This window comes from Nanorana parkeri, unplaced genomic scaffold (assembly GCF_000935625.1).
Source record: "Nanorana parkeri isolate BGI_ZX_2015 unplaced genomic scaffold, ASM93562v1 scaffold1325, whole genome shotgun sequence".
Lineage (NCBI taxonomy): Eukaryota > Metazoa > Chordata > Amphibia > Anura > Dicroglossidae > Nanorana > Nanorana parkeri.
In genome coordinates, this window is record NW_017307593.1 from 136,158 (window position 1) to 152,994 (window position 16,837).

The window sequence follows — 16,837 nt, forward strand, 5'->3', positions numbered from 1 at the left end:
ACTTTTGCATTTTAGTAGGCTTATGTAGCACATACTTGAAATATAAGAGGCAGAGCCACTGCTTTCTGCATCTGGACTCTGGTGCTAAAATTACAGACGGTGCCCAAAGCAGTCCAGGTACAATTATGAACTGTATGAAAGCACCCGGCAAGCTGATTGGCACAGAGTATTAGACTTCTTTTATATGGCTATTACCTCCAGTGCTACTTGTTAGGAAGTAAAATATTGATTTGAAAGGATTATAAATACTGTACAATTAAGCAAATTGCAGTATAGGCACAAGAGTGAGATTTATGCATTGACTATTCTAGGACTTAGAGTGTCAAAACTGAGTTACTGCCATATTCAATAGAATTATCAGCAAATTAACTCTTTCCTTAACAAGCTACCACCACTGACGTCCATGAGTTCCACTGGTCTTTGTTCATCTAATGAGACATTCTATTTTACCAGTAGATTTATCCAATCCACTCCTGAGCATCTTTATAATAAAGATCAAGGTGCCAATTACTATGGGATTTGAGTTTTCATGCTATCAATCATTGTAACTAAAGACCCCTCCTAGTGTTCATATATTTGTGTGTTGCTGGGTAGACAGCATGATAGTTCATTACTGAGTTTTTGGAGCAGAAAAGCTTTCAAACTTCAGGCCGGAAAAACACCAATTAAATCGGTTATGTATTCCATAAAGAATAAATGTATTTTTATATGCAGCTAGTATAAGAACCAGAATTGGGCTTGGTACCAACCTATTGGAATCCCCAGTAGAGAAGATCTAAGACTTTGATAGGGAGGCTCAGCACCAGCACCCAACCAGCTTTGCTACCTGCCAGTGATAAGGAACATGTTGACAGGTGAAGAGAGCAGAACGGTGAGCTCATTATCACTTTACAATCACTGACTGGTAGCAGGGAGGTGACTTTACTGTATTGCCGGACTGCAAAAAATAACCAATCTGTACATACAAACCAGTCATTTTGAGCACTTCTGCACTGTTTAAAAGCAGCCAGTGATACAACCTAGAATTTTTTCTTCAATAAGTCAAAGAATAATGTGCGGTACACAGTTAGTCCCCTTTCACATGGGCTGATCAGGAAGGGATCCATGCACAGATCCCCTCATGATCAAAGCAGTAAGGAGCGGATGTCACCGCTGTGACATCCATGTTCGTACAGTTTTTTCCTCCACCTTGCAATGGAAGAAAGAACTGTAACTGCCGGATCCCATGTTAATCTACAGGGGTTTTGATGGAAACGGACCGTTAACATCAGATTACACCCGAACCAGCACAATCAGGTCCGCCGAAAGGGATCCCTGATCAGTTTGTTTTTCCAGACCTGGCCATAGGCCCATCTGTTTACACATGGCTACCTATAGACTTACATTTGGCATCCTATCGGGTCCTCCTGAAAAACAAACAGGTGGACCCGATCAGACCTCCCATGTGAAAGGGGCCTAACTGTGGCAATTTAGATCTTTATTTTTAAAACAGTGTGGAATCACTTTTATTGATGATGATTTGTACATATTTTATTTAATTATACCTTCAGGAATCAGATAGCATTCAAATCAAATATTGTGTCACTCAGCCAAGACTTTATTCAATTTTTTTGGAAGGATTTGAACTTCATTTCATGTTTGCATTGCTGTCTGTTCCACAAATTATTAGGTTCCCTTCACTTCTTTTCTGTGTGGTGACTACAACAGGAAGTAAAGGGAATATCTCTGGTGGGACGTTTTAGCATCAGTTTCCGTCACAACAAAAATAAGAAAAAATCTTCCCAACAAATATACTAGCAGTAACTAGAGTGGGGAACGGTTAGAACCTCTGTTAGATTTTTATAGTTATCTGTGTTCCATTTTTTCACTTCCTGAGTGGTCACTGGGACACAAAATGAGGGAAAATCTCCCCAAAGGGTGAACAAACAGCTAACCAAACAGAAATCCAAACCCTTGTTCACGTTTGTAGGTCATTATCATACAAAAATGTTGCATAAAGTTGTCAAAAATATTTGTTTTTCATATTTCCATTACATATTGTGTCTGTTGTACATTATTCTGTACTCTGTTTCCCTTTTCACATATATTATTATTGTTATTGATAGATTGAAAATATGACAATATTTCATACTAATTTATAGGGGAAATGCTATTTAAAGTACAATATTTGACATGTGGGGCACCTGGTGATACCTGCCCACAATTTTTATCCATAGTCACTGTTTTGATCACTTTTATACAATGGAAGACACTAAGTTGCAATTGATGTGTTTAGAACAGACATCGTTTTCACAGCAATAGCTGCCAACATTTTAAAATGATTTACAGGCCCTTTTTACTGCTGTATGATTTAGGTCTTCCAGAGCAACAGTGTCTCCAAGGATCTCAGTGAAACACATTCCCCATTATGACTTGTTTATTAAATGGGACTACACATTCAATCGTTATTGTCTTCAGTAGATCATCAGACCTAAATCTAGATGGGAAAATAAAGAGTTATAGCTGATCAGTACTGGAAACCAAGACTTATTTACAGGGAAAAACATCTCTGAGAGGAATCTCTTAAATGTGGGCTGTATGCAAATCTTCCAAGTATAGAACATATGAAATATTTGGTAATTAGTTAGCTTCTTCTGCAAGTGTCACTAGAAAACTATGAAATTACTGGCTTTTACCTAGAGAAAGGTTAAAGTAACACTAACCTTAGGAACTAAATCTTAAAAATGCATTCAAGTACCCTAACAATTAACACAAATGTATTTTATTTGTGCATCACTCGGCTGTAGATTCTCAAATCCTGAATTGATCTCATTCTCTGAATTGATGCTGACACTGTCCTTCCTTCTGGAGGGTGGCTACTTTTGTTCTCCATTGTCCCTGTGTGTGTTATAAAGTAGCCACCACTTCAAGTTCACTTCGTGATAGACTACAATCTCAATACAAATTAGTAAACTAAACGTAAGATTGTTGTCAATCACAGGAGTGAGCTTGGAGCGGTGGCTACTTTACACCACACACAGGGACCAAGGGGAACAAAAGTAGTCACCCTCCAGAAGGAAGGACAGTGCCAGCACCAATTGAGAGATGATTTGAGGATCTACAGCCGAATGATACACAAACAAGTTATATTATAGTTTAGGTTCTTGAATGCGTTTTTAAGATTTAACTTCTAAGTTTGGTGTCACTTTAAGGCAGGGATCTTTCACTTTTGATCAGGACAGTGGAAAGCAGGTTTGACCTTTCTCAGACATTGCTTGTCAGATGTTTTCATGTGGCCTGTTCAGCAACTCTAAAGGCTTTCATCAACTAAGAAGAAGCAGTCTAAGCCCATTAGCCCTAGAGAGGCCTTGAACCATAAATACCTTTTTATAAGAATGGTTATAATAGAATGGTTTAAGCATAATTATGTGACCAGTAAAGAAAATATATCCTTGGACTGCTGCATGAGGCCCCATAAGGTCATAAAGGCAAATTAGGGCTTAGAAAGAAAATCACAAGAGGCCCAGTGGTTGGTATAGACTAGGGCCCTCATTTCCACTGCTCAACCTGCAACCTGTAGGAGTATCAGGTACATTTTATTCTTAAAAGTTGTGGTATGCCAATGGGTCCATTCGTAGTGATGTTGGTGATTTCAGTGCTGAACTCAAAGGGGAAGTGTATGGTGTAATATGGTGATATATATTTATATACAAAATCGGTATTAGTGCTTGGAGGAACCACATGGTGTATGTGTCCTTTTAGATTCGTAAAGAGCTTTGTGCACCTCTGTATGTGTCAAAAGGCTACGTTCAGTTTTATAAGTGCCTATGGCACAGGATCTTGCTAACATCACACTAGAAACAAGAGGCTGGCTACAGGGCTGGGCCCAGACTTAAACCAACTCTTGTTTTTTTTTAAAACAAACACAGCCTCTAAGGTTTTAAAAATTCAGTTCTGGTATCTTCCAGGAGCCATAGACTCCCTTTAGTATTGCCAGAACAGATAATCGTTATTTATATCCAAAAGTGGTAAGAATAATATGATTACTTCTTAAATGACTTCAGGATTTCTATAGCAGGATCCCCACAAGAATCCCTTCTATGCAATTGATGTGGCCATTATAAAGCCTAATGATAAGTACTCAAAAATATCACATCTAGGGGCATGCAACGAAGGGCACTGCATAGGGTGTCTTAGAACGCAGATACTTACTGGCAGTCAGAGCACAGAAACCTTCTGCACTCTGACAGGTTATTCTTTTGGAATTTGGTTTTACGGAAACTGACAGCGCACACACATACCAAGAGCTTCTGGTTCAGCATCACATATGCAGATGTGATAACTTACAGAGTGTCTTAGATGTCAAAACCAGATGATTAGGCCATAGATTGATTAAGGCTAAATGGGGCCCTAGGAACGGTAGCAGTTTTAATCCCTAGACATATAGGTATAGTGAAGATGTCCTATTTGCACTGTTTGTACTGGCATAGCCCCATTAGACACCATCTACATACATGTGTGTAAAAGAGGGCATCCAGACCGGGCCCTCTAATGCCTCCTGGCGTTTGGAGTTGTTAGGCCAGTTCAGCAATCCCAGGGGCCTATCACTTTGCAGGGAAGGTGAACCAACTGTTCCATAAATTCCCCCATATATAGGCCACAGTAATTCGAGAGACTGAAGAGGCTAAGAACATACTTCGCTCCAACTTGTTTTACCTATTTGGTTCTGGCTCTGGATTAGGCATAGTATTGCTTTTAGGAAAAGCAAAAGTTCAAAACAGGGAGGAAACATGAAACAGGTACAAGTTGGCCATATAGCTGACACACATTAGGTCTATAAGCTTTATCCATTCCACATAACTGTAAACCTATTTATGTTCATGTGGGTCCTTGTTCACATACAAATATGACATGAGGGTCACCTCATAACAGTGCGTTGGAATAAACAGAAGGATAATTTTTGGCCAAAGAGGACATTAGACATTTAGTAAAGGCTTTAGCATCCTCTCCTCCAGACAGAATAACACAGACTATAGCTTCCTAGAACCCATCTTTTGTTTCTGTCATCTGCTCAGCCCAGATTCTTCTGCACACACCAATTATAAAACCTTAGGTAGAAATGTTTTTTAATAGCATACCACAGAGCAGTGAATGCATTAGTCTATAGCAACCAGCTATAGATCAATTTCCAGAAGTGCACAATGCTACAGAATGCTGAATTCTGATTCATGACATGGTATACTGCACACCATTACGTTATTAAATAAGCAAACATAATTTGCTGCCGTCATTGACAGTGAAATGGTTAAATGCTATGGTATGTTTTCCCTGACCCTCTAAGAGGGCTATGATAGTATGGTCCCACTAGAGTGTGTAACATGCTTGCAGCAACCTGATTGTACTAGATGGGCTGTGAGATCTCACATTTATACACAATTCATCCAAACATTGCTCCCTTGTGTTCTGCTTATTCTTATAAGCAGGATGACCTACATTTTCACTGACTATATAACACACAGTTGTAAGCTGTTCTCAGATTCCTACCGTAGAGCCGAACAAGCAAGCTTCCTTCCGCCTAGAATGCTCTGCTATAGCACTTTAATAACCGCACACTCACAAAGGCATACACGCAATTTGACACTGACAAAGTGGAAAACAAAGGCGCTTCATTAAAGTGCAATGAGTTCTGAATAGCCATAATATCCAGGTATGATCCTGGATTCTGACCTATTCTTTCTGCACCACATCCTAACACTGTCCAAATCTTTCCGCCCTTACCTCTGCAACATTTAAAACATTTGCCCTTTTTTAACAAATTACACGTCAAAGCTTCTAATTTGCTCCTTTGTTATCTCCCGCCTTGACTATTGTAGCTTGTTGGTCTACCTCTACAGGCTATCCCCCTTCAGTCTATCATGAATGCTGCTGTCAGATTTATTCACCTTACCACCTGCTCAGTGGCCACTGCCCGTCTCTGCCAGTCACTCCACTGGTTCACATTCAACCAATAGATACAATTCAAAATACTAAAAATAAAATACAAAGTCATCCACAACTCTGTCCTTGAGCTACATTGTAACCTTCGTCTCTCAAAATATCACCCAAACGATGCTCTCCGCTCCTCCCAAGGCCTTTTACTCTCAGGCCTCCTCGTCTCTTCCTCCCATGCTTAGCTCCATGACTTCTCCAGAGCCCCTTCCTTTCTTTGGAACACCTTACCTCAATCCACCCTAATCAATCTGTATCTCCTACTCCTGCTGTCCACCTTTAGGTCATCCTTGAAAGCTCATCTCTTTAGGGAAGCCTATCCCACCTTTACATTAAAACTTAGCTTTTACTTTCTCTATTAACTCACAATTAAAGAAAAAGTCTCATGTTGAATTATTTTTTACAGCTCAGTCACCTAACTTCCACAGTGAATGTTGCTTTTTCTACCATGCTTCCATATGGAGTAGAAACTCCAAGATACAGACTTTGACAGCTCACTACTCTTAATGGCCGACCACACTCTGTAAAGGAGATGGCCTCTTGGTTGACCGCTTGTATCTCATTGTCTCGTCATTTTCAGAGCACAAGTGAGGTCACAGGTACACAAGAGGGAGGGGCACACTCTCATCACAGGTATCAGCACAGGCACTAGAACTGGAAGGGTAGTCTTGTTTTGGGTACTATCAGTAATTGATTGTGCTAACTGTATGGTCTAATATGCATACAGCCAGCAGAGTAAGAGTTTGTATATGTGTGCAATCATGAAAATATGTAAGAACAGGCGAAAAATCAATTTCTGCATCCAGGTAAGCTTTAAAATAACTAAAAATTAATACTAACCAAAACTAAATGTTTGTTTTCCTTTCAAAGATCCTGGATATATGAGAACATGGAAAATATATCTCTGAATGAAATTATTTCTTTGTTTGTTATCTAACCAATCAGTACAGGTTGTACCCTGTACTGGGGAAGTAGTGAATTTTCATTGAAGATACACTGTTGGCTGGATTTGGAGTCTAAAAGAAGCAGTGACATCACCAACTCCATGATGTGATGATGGGTCACTGGTCTGAGCACTGCATAATGGGAGATGGTCATATGCTCCTCCATACCTAGAAGCAACGGGTATTTTGCAACAAAGGAAGGATCAATGTGGAGCGTTGGACAAGTGGTAGGCTAATTAATTAGCCGGATTTGTAGGAGGAGCCCCAAACATTTAAACTGCTCCGTCTCCCACTCTCACCTGTAGGCTTGTGGGCGTCATCCCATCCGCCTCACCCCCTTCTTCAGTTACCTTTTACTCTTGAGTATCCCCTTATTTTGCATACTGACCATAGTGACCACGGCACACCTCAGGTCATTGAAGGTAGGTCCATCATCTCAATTCCTGGGTACGTATCAGTGGGGCTTTGACCACAAGTGAGTATTAATGGGTTTGTGCTGGGTTTCCACAGACACTGTCACTTTGCCCCGAAGGTACATATTTTGTGTGATTATTGCAGTGTATGTATTAAAGAAGTTTTTTTATGTAAATTACACATTTTGCTTGCTTCAGTGTCCATATTTTGTGATTGTATTAAATATAAAGATGTATAGGTTAGCCACTAGAGGGAGCTATTGGCCCAGTGGAACCTCTGCTTAAGGCCCCTTTCACATGGCGGTCTGATCAGGTGCTCCTGTCAGTTTTTCAGGCGGCTTTGAACGGAAGCCCAATGGTTTTCTCTGGGCAGCAGGTTATAAATGAACGTGCATCTGTTTACATCCGATTTCCCCCGACTCATGATATGGAGCAGAAAACTAGATGGACACAGATTTCTCAGCAGTGACATCCCTTCCACAAAGCTCTGATCAGCAGGGGATGAATGCTGAAAGCAGAGCCTGCATATGTAATGCCTACATACTGTATGGTTGCCCTCATATGTATATATGTTTACAAACTACACAAAGAAAAACTTTAACAAATATTAGATTATTCACAACAAGCTGATCCCTTTTACATCTTATTCATAATTTTTCCTTTTTTTATCTAAACAAACCCTGAAAGACCCTTTCCATTTCCTTACCTAGGACATCACTAAACCAGGTCTGAACTTAGCAACTGCAGCCCAGCAGAGCCTATGCGATTACATAAGAGGCACTTTTCCCTCCCTTTGTTTTAATGCAGTCTTTGATAGTTGGAGCAAATAAACCGAAGGATCCCGTACTGCAATGTGATTCAGTTTCCCATTTGCAGTGCAGAAATGGATATTATAAGTTAATGCTGGCATAGTCAGGAGCGCGCGCGCGTGTGTGTGTGCGTGTGTGTGTGTGTGTGTGTATATATATGGTTGTATATTGATTTGTATAATACCAAAAAAATCTGGAGTGCCTTGCAGAAGATTACATAGATAACTTGCCTATGGTAGAGGCAACCTGATCAATCTAACACAAACATGATTTGGGGATTTATTTGTATACCAGACGTCAACAAGGCAAACTGTTCAAACTGCTATCAGTCCTTACACTGGATATCAATGGAGCATACATTAATAGGTATATGTGTGTGTATGTATGTATGTATGTATAACATCATCACAATATATTACACAACCACACACACAGACTGTGCATATAAAAAATTCCATTTTCTCATTTGCATACATACACACACTTATGTGTAAGTGCACATGCAAGGAGGTAAAAAAACATATATCATACAATATACACATACATATTTATATATAAATATATATCTCTCATACAATATAAACAGACTTATTTATATATAGAGTAAATATCTCTTACAATATAAACAGACATATTTACCAATACTGTAACTACATATAAAATGTTGACAATAACACACATAAACAATGCCATGTATGTATAGATCATGCTATAGACAAGGAGATGTGTGTTGGATGTAGACATGAGATGACATAGCTCTGTAGTAAGTTGTGGATGGAAGAAGAAGGACAGAGTTGTCAGGGAAGGGTTACAATACCTCTCAGAGAGTTTGGTGCAGGGATGATGGAAGTGCAGAGCTGCTTTGGGCTTGTTAGTGGCAGTGTGTATGGGGGGGACAGGCTGTCCTCCTATATACACCCATGATGATCCAGCCAGGCAGAGGATGTGATCAGAGGCTGTGTATGGACATCACTGGCTGTAGGACTGGAAGCAGTACACTGGGGTTGGATATTTTGGGAGGTTGGAGAGAGAAGATGCTTCACACTGCATTCATTCAAGCCCTCCTACTGACTGCAGAGTCCCTCCCCTTCTATATACTAGTATAGGGAAGCACAGAGGAAGATCCTGGGAACGGAGGCTTCCCCTCCATTGACACTCCGAAATGTAGTCCGTGCTGCAGCAGAGGAGACGCAGCATGTGATCCCAGCAGTCCTATCCTCCGATCATTTTTCAATAACTGGAGCATCCCTTCAAGTTCTCAGATGAATGCAGAGTGATCAGGACAGTAATGCTGCATTGTAATCTTCTTGCATTCCAGTTAGTGGCTGGATGTCACAGAGGTTCCCTTTGCAGTACGTGTTAAGTTAAAGAGTATTTCCACTTTTGCAGGCAAATTTGGGAAAGCGACCTATATATTTGCTATGTGACTGCGCAGCATAAGTAGAAATAATGTTTTAAAATGTATTTCTTATCTTTTAGCCCAAATTCACACTTATAGTGACACTAAACTCAGGGGTTATATCGTAAAAATACATTCAAGTACCTGAACTATTAACAAAAATGTATCTTATTTGTGTATCACTCGGCTGTAGATCCTCAAATAATCTTTGAATTTGTGCTGACACTGTCCTTCCTTCTGGAGAGTGGCTACTTTTGTTCCCCAAGGTCCCTGTGTATGTTGTAAAGTAGCCACTGCTCCAAGCTCGCTCCTGTGATGGACTACAATCTCAGTACAAATTAGTAAACTAAACATCAGATAGTAGTCCATCACGGGAGTGAGCTTGGAGTGGTACACTCCAAGATGGTGGCGCGCATGAGCAGAACACACCAGCAGTTTCAGTGTACGGTTTCGTTTCTGACGAAAACGAATGAAAATATTTTGTTTTGCCGTGCACATGTCTAGCTGACACTGTCCTTCCTTCTGGAGAGTGGTACTTTGTTCCCCGAGGTCCCCGTGTCTGTTGTAAAGTAGCCACCACTCCAAGCTCACTCCCGTGATGGACTACAATCTCAATACAAATTAGTAAACTAAACATGAGATTGTAGTCCATCATGGGAGCGAGCTTAGAATGGTGACTACTTTACAATACACACAGGGGGACCATGGGGAACAAATATAGCCACCCTCCAGAAGGAAGGACAGCATCAGCACGCATTCATAAGGAGTGAAACATGTCAGAGGAAGGATCCTAGGAGGAGTGTTAGTGCTTGTGCTGAATAATAAAGTTGATTTTACCACAACTTTTCTGAATTATATTCTCTTTCTCAAATAACTCAATTTTTCTCCCATCATTTGGCTAGGTTTATTTTAAAGTAGACCTACGAAATTCCTATTGAGCATACTATGAAACAACACGAAAGCATAGGTTACCTTCAGTGACAGCCACATGACAAAAAGACCCATAGATCCAGAGGTATAGGCAGCCAAAGTTATGTAAATGTTTCCAGTAAACGTTGAGCTTTCCTGAAAGTTATCTGAAGGTAACTTTTGCTTATACATTTGTTTCGATCACACTGGATTTCCCAGGTTTCTGACAAGTTTATACTCAAGTGATATTAAAGTCATAAGGTTTTTAAGCTATTTTAAATGCTGACTTAATCACTTACAGTGGGAGTTGCTCCTTGATGTTTAAAAGTTTTAGTTTCCTGTAGAATCAGCTAGTTCTCTGAGCACTAACCCTGATATCCTGTTTTAGGGTGGCTCCTTTCCCTTGCAGAGTCCTATGGAGTCACCCTTGCGTGTGCTAGTATGCTGTGTGTGTCTCCACAAACACACAGACACAGCAAGGCAAGCCACTGCCCTGCTCCTTACTTCTCCTACTTCCTTTCTCCCTTCTCCAAGCTAGTAGATGAACAGCTGCTGAAGACTGTGCTGTCCCTTGTGATCCTGTACTGGACAGGAGGTTCAGGGAAGCTGAGCTGAGAGAGTTTGAGCCAGGCAATGGGAAACATGATGACTGTAAGTGCTTGGGCAAAAATGCAAAGAAACACTTTGCTGGGCAATACATATTTGTTTGATCTGGATTAATTATAAAAAAAAGTTTGGGGCGTTTATTACTACTTTAGCTACCTGGTCTGGATCCCCCACCTTCCAGCCCCCACCCACCTTGGCCTGCCCCCAGCACCCTTTACAAAAAGAAAATCTGTATGCATACCATTTATCCAAATCTTTTCAACCCAGTCTGGTAGCATCACAGGTCATCTTCACCCTCTTCTTCCTCTGGCGGTTGGTGGATACTAAATGCAGCAGAGAGCAGTGGCACGTGATGACACATCCTCTTGTGAGCCCAGGGTGAGGGGTGGAGCCCCTGACACTGTGGGCTCACAGGAAATGTGTTAAATGATGTCGGGTGTCAACCAGGAAGTGGAGGAGCACAGTATGGCTGGATCGGTGAGTGTAATGTGCACACAAACAGAGAGGATGTGAGGAAATCAACTGACGCTGCTTTTTGTTTTAAAGAGCTGTGGGGGAGCTGTGGGGGATCTATATATTTATTTTTTTACCCGAGCTGGAACTGGGCTATAAGTGATGACCTTGGCTTTACATTTGTAAATTTACCTTTACATATAAATTGGTGCAAACGTCAATGCAACAGCACACTTGCTGACCTGTGCAATAACACCTTTAGTTAACCGAAAACAATTCAAACTGTAAAAATGAGGAAATAAGGCACGATAATGAAAATTCAGCATGAGTTGTGCTTTTAGTAAATTGGTACAATTTTATTATGCTGCGTTCGAGGCTAGTGAGGTCAATGTATAGATAATCTAAAGTTGTGCACTATGTACTGTATATGTTCTATAGAGGTAGACATAGAGCAAGTAATGTAGTAGTAGGTATAGCATGTAGTATGTACCAGGACCATGTTCACTTCCTGTGTACATGCAAGAACTCCAGTGATGACACCATGGCGTTTCTCAGGGTGCATTTTCTAATGGTGACAACAGTAGACTATGCCTGCATAATGTATGCTGAAATAGTCCTTTGTAGTCTCCATTGGAAGCCCCTGTGACAGGGTGACTATTTAGGAGTACAATAAGAGAAAGGAACGGAGCGTTGTCACCCTGTAACAAGAAGTGTCTGAACAAAGACTTTTATGGCAGGATCAACAGGTATTATATTAATGAAAGCTAATGATCTGAAATGACATTAAAATGGTACATCTTACATGAGACTTTAGTGATTGGTTTTACATATACTTTATATGGAATCAGTGAACACTGAACATACATCAGCTATGAGCACATAGAGATATAGACTGGCACACTGGGATATGTGTTATGAACACCAGTATGTAACATTGCTTGCATTTAGTAGCTCAGCGCAAAAAAATTGGCTTCCATGAAGCTGTACATACCAACTATTTTTATTCCCTTATTCATGTGACATTTTGCTGATAACTCTTGCAGGAAAATGTATTGACCAGGCTGGATTTTCATGGCTGATTGGTATTGCTCCCCTTAGATAATTCTGGTTCCAAGTTGCCTATACTCTACATACACATGCAACACTCCATCCACATGAACACATGACAGATTCCATAACCCTTTGACTCTTTTGGCTCAGGCAAACTGTTTCAATCTATTCAGCTGAGGATACCTAAATTGGTTTCATGCATATTTAGGATGAAGGAAAACTTCTGCATAACACGCAGCAGACTTCTGTCATGAAGAACGCTCAGCTTCATTTAGTAATCACTTCTACAAGAGGGTCAAAAATGGCTCTGCAGGTTCTGATGCAGGGGCTAAACTTGTCTAACCTTCCGTCCAATCAGAAATGTAAGTGTGACATCATCATGCACTCACATAACCGAACCTACCTGAGCATTCAAGAGTGTAGTATACTGTAGTATTCTACTGAAGTCCAGCTAAGTCAAGGACCAAGTTGGCAAACAGAGCCTTGTCATAGCTGCAACTTCTGTGATCCCTGGAAGATATACTTTTTTTATTTTGATAGCCCAATTGAAGTCACAAAAATAGATATTTAGTAAGACAGACATTGTTAAACATGTACCCCTGTTCATGTTGTAAGGTGCTTACCAGCAAGCCTGTACAAGTTAATAATGGCCCTATCCTTAGGATTGTGGGCAAACGCGCTCCAAATGGTGGGCACATGTGTGCTGGTGGTCGCACACGCAGATGTACACACAAGCATGTTTGTATTAGAAATCCTGCGCACAGATGTTAGCGTGGTGTGCTCATTCCGGCGTGTAGATGCACATACTGCTCATTGGTGCCAGATGGTATTTAAAAACCAGTGTGAACAATGAACTAGTTGCTTACTGGTCTTCAGCTCTTTCCTGTTGCCCTGCAATCTGTTCCTGTGACTCTATTGATTCGTGTAGAACCCTGGCCTATGATCTCGACTTCACTGCTGAACTACCAACTTATCACTTCACCTGTATATCTGATTATCCTGTGTGTGACTCCAGCTTGTGATCTTGACTCCGCTTCTGACTATCGATTTGGCATCCTGTCTGCTCATCTGATTCTTCTGTGCATGACCGTGGCCTATGACTATCTGCTCAGCCTGGACCCTACAGTTCTTGACACCTGGTGCTCCAGCCATACTGGGTCCAGTTTCCTGTTCGGTTCCTGTGGCCGCATTTCCCATTTTTATAGTTAGTCTTCATTTCTCTTCGCATTTTTCCCCAAATCTCTTCCCAAAATTTCCAATTTTTATAGTTAGTCTTCATTTCTCTTCTTGTCTCTTCTGACTATCGATTTGGCATCCTGTCTGCTCATCTGATTCTTCTGTGCATGACCGTGGCCTATGACTATCTGCTCAGCCTGGACCCTACAGTTCTTGACACCTGGTTCTCCAGCCATACGGGTCCAGTTTCCTGTTCGGTTCCTGTGGCCGCATTATCCTGGTCATCGCACTCAAGCTCCAGCACAAAACATCACCATATCATCTCATTAGCACCCGTGCCTCCTTAAGTCCTCCCTCCGCCTGTTACCATCTCCAGGGGAGTTGGACTAGTGGTGCAAGAGTCTCCATCCAGATACATGGCAGATGTTCTGATGTGAGTTTTTGAGATGCTTGTGTTGTGCTTATGTAGGTACTATAATCCTTTAAGAAGCAGTCTCTAGTACTACAGGCAGAAATCATTTGGATCAAACAACCAGTAAATTGTAATACCAGATACATCATCTACGTGTTAGCGTGTATGACGTCTAGGGTACAGTATGTAGGTTGGACAACCAGAAGACTCTGTGATAGTTTTTGACACCATTTGTATGCTATAAATCATATAAATAAACAAATGGTCCTAAATATTGCGCAGAGTACACAATATTGAGAGAGTGGATCTGACAAAAAGACAAGGAAACAGATTTTCTCAGATGTTTAAAAAAATAGTTTTTTTGAAATTTCATTTTAAATACGAGATTACCATCAGGACTACATTATGAATGGGATGTTTCCCATTTTTATAGTTAGTCTTTATTTCTCTTCTTGTAGTCATATCCACTCTCTTTGTATTAGTAATATTTTTTCTTTCGTTTTCCACTATTATGAGTTTAGATATGGAAGTGGTAGTTTTACCTTCATTCTCTTGAAAGTTAAAGGAGAACTGATGAGGTGAGTGATTTCCACTCATCCTCATAGTTTGAGCCGACCTGTGACAAAGAAAGTGTTACAGGTCGGCTCTATTGATCGGGAAGTGATCAGAAACATGTCAGCGATCCGCTCATTTTCCGATTGTCTCCCTGCAGTGATTCCCCCTTCCCTCTCCGATCCTCCAGCGCTGAGTGGAGGAACGAACAGGAGAGGGGGCGGGCACAGCTGGCTAACATAGATGGTTTTAATAAATTTTCCAATATAGCAGTAATGATTTTATCTGTTTGGAGAGTTGATGAATACATACTTTTTTGATAGTTTGGATTTTGTGCTAAGGTATAAACTCATGTATGGATTAATGCACAGGCTGAGTAGCACATATGTCGGGAGTTGTCTTGACAGCTGAGTATGTATCTAAACCTCCACTTAAGTTGCCTTCTTACTCTACGAATAAAATGACACTAAATTCAGGAGTTAAATCTTAGAAATGCGTTTACGTACCTTAACTATTAACAAAAATTTATCTTATTTGTGTATCACTCAGCTGTAGATCCTCAAATCATATTTGAATTGGTGCTGACATTGTCCTTCCTTCTGGAGGGGGGCTACTTTTGTTCCCCATGGTCCCTGTGTGTGGTGTAAAGTAGCCACCACTCCAAGCTCGCTCCTGTGATGGACTAAAATCTTATCTAATTTGTATTGAAGTTACAGTCCATCACGAGCGACCTTGGAGCGGTGGCTACTTTACAACACACACAAGGACCATGGGGAACAAACGTAGCCACCCTCCAGAAGGAAGGGCAGTGTCAGCACAAATTCAGAGATGATTTGGGGATCTAAGGCTTGTAGGATACAGTTTTGTTAGTACTTGAATGCATTTTTAGGGTTTAAGGCCTGGGTTTAGTCTCACTGTAAGCCCAAACATGGATGAAATGGGTTAGCAGGAGAAGCTCAGGTGGGTGGATGTGACTTTCATCTTGTAATACATTGACATATGGTGGATTTTGATGCAACATATAAATATTATTTTCCAAATAAAAAAACATAACATTCGGGATTAAAGGAATATGAAACAAATAAAACGGCTTTAGACTTTAATTTGGTCCAATATTTCCATTTAAGCTCTTTTATTAGGTACCTAAATAATAGTTTATGGATCCTATATGGGGAACTTTTTTCAAATTAAGTTTTTACAATGTATGCAGTAACTTATGATTGAACAAAATATGGAGCACTCTGCAGACTACATGTCACTACAGATTAAACACAGAGGCATCACTTGGCTCCTGGGGAAACTCTGAACAGTGGAAACAGCATGAGTTCAAATGAGTCCTGGCAACTTTCAATCCTGAAAATTTCCGCTACCAGCACACTGTTCTGTTGATTGATTATTCATGAAATGTAAGACTGGTACTATTATTAGCTTGTTATATGACTGTACAGAATTCAGTTGTTTAGCTTCTATTTTACATAAAGTGTAGCTCCAAGTAGATGTTACAATGTGAGAGGTCACCTGTGAGTTTAGTCAGCACATTTCTCTGCAAGGATCTACGAAGAGATATTCTTATCAGTATCGCTGGTTCCACCTCCCTCCACTAAGGAGGTACAGATGTAAGGGTATTGAACACTCCTTTGGGGACTAATTTACATTTCCTGCATAAACCAGCAAGAACATGTCCCCCATGTGATAGCATTGTGAAGGGTTGGGACCATGAACAGCTATGGGGATCGCTTTGCCACAAGAGTGCATGCAGCAGGTGCATTGGGGTGCCATTCAAATGCATGAATGGCAACGCACCTGCTGCGCTGACACACACGAAAGGCACAATGCATGGCAGCGGGCATTACTTGCACAGTGCCGTGCAAAAAACGCACCACAGCAGTGCGAGCTGGTCCTAAATCTTATTTATTAGTTCTAGGTGACCCCACAAGGTCCAATTACTCATTAGCTCTTCTAGATACCTGCAGTCCCAAAAGTGTGGGAACTAGGATCTAGGGATTAATGACTTATCCCAAACACCATTTTAAAGTTCACTGAACTGACTAATAGCTATTTTAGCTTGAAAACATTTTTAGAAGAATAAAGCTTGTTCAAAATGCTTTGCTGGTTTATGGCACAATGACAATGTGGCATGCTTGTGG

General features: G+C 40.7%; 1 protein-coding gene across 1 annotated transcript in view; it reads right to left on the minus strand.

The window, feature by feature from the left end:
- The window catches only part of SYT12 (synaptotagmin 12), a 54,789-nt gene extending 45,548 nt beyond the window's left edge, over positions 1–9,241 (minus strand). Inside the window, exon 1 of the mRNA XM_018569364.1 lies at positions 8,951–9,241. The gene's annotated coding sequence lies outside the window, so the exon portion shown is untranslated. The remainder of the gene's footprint in view (positions 1–8,950) is intronic.
- Positions 9,242–16,837: the final 7,596 nt, after the last annotated feature.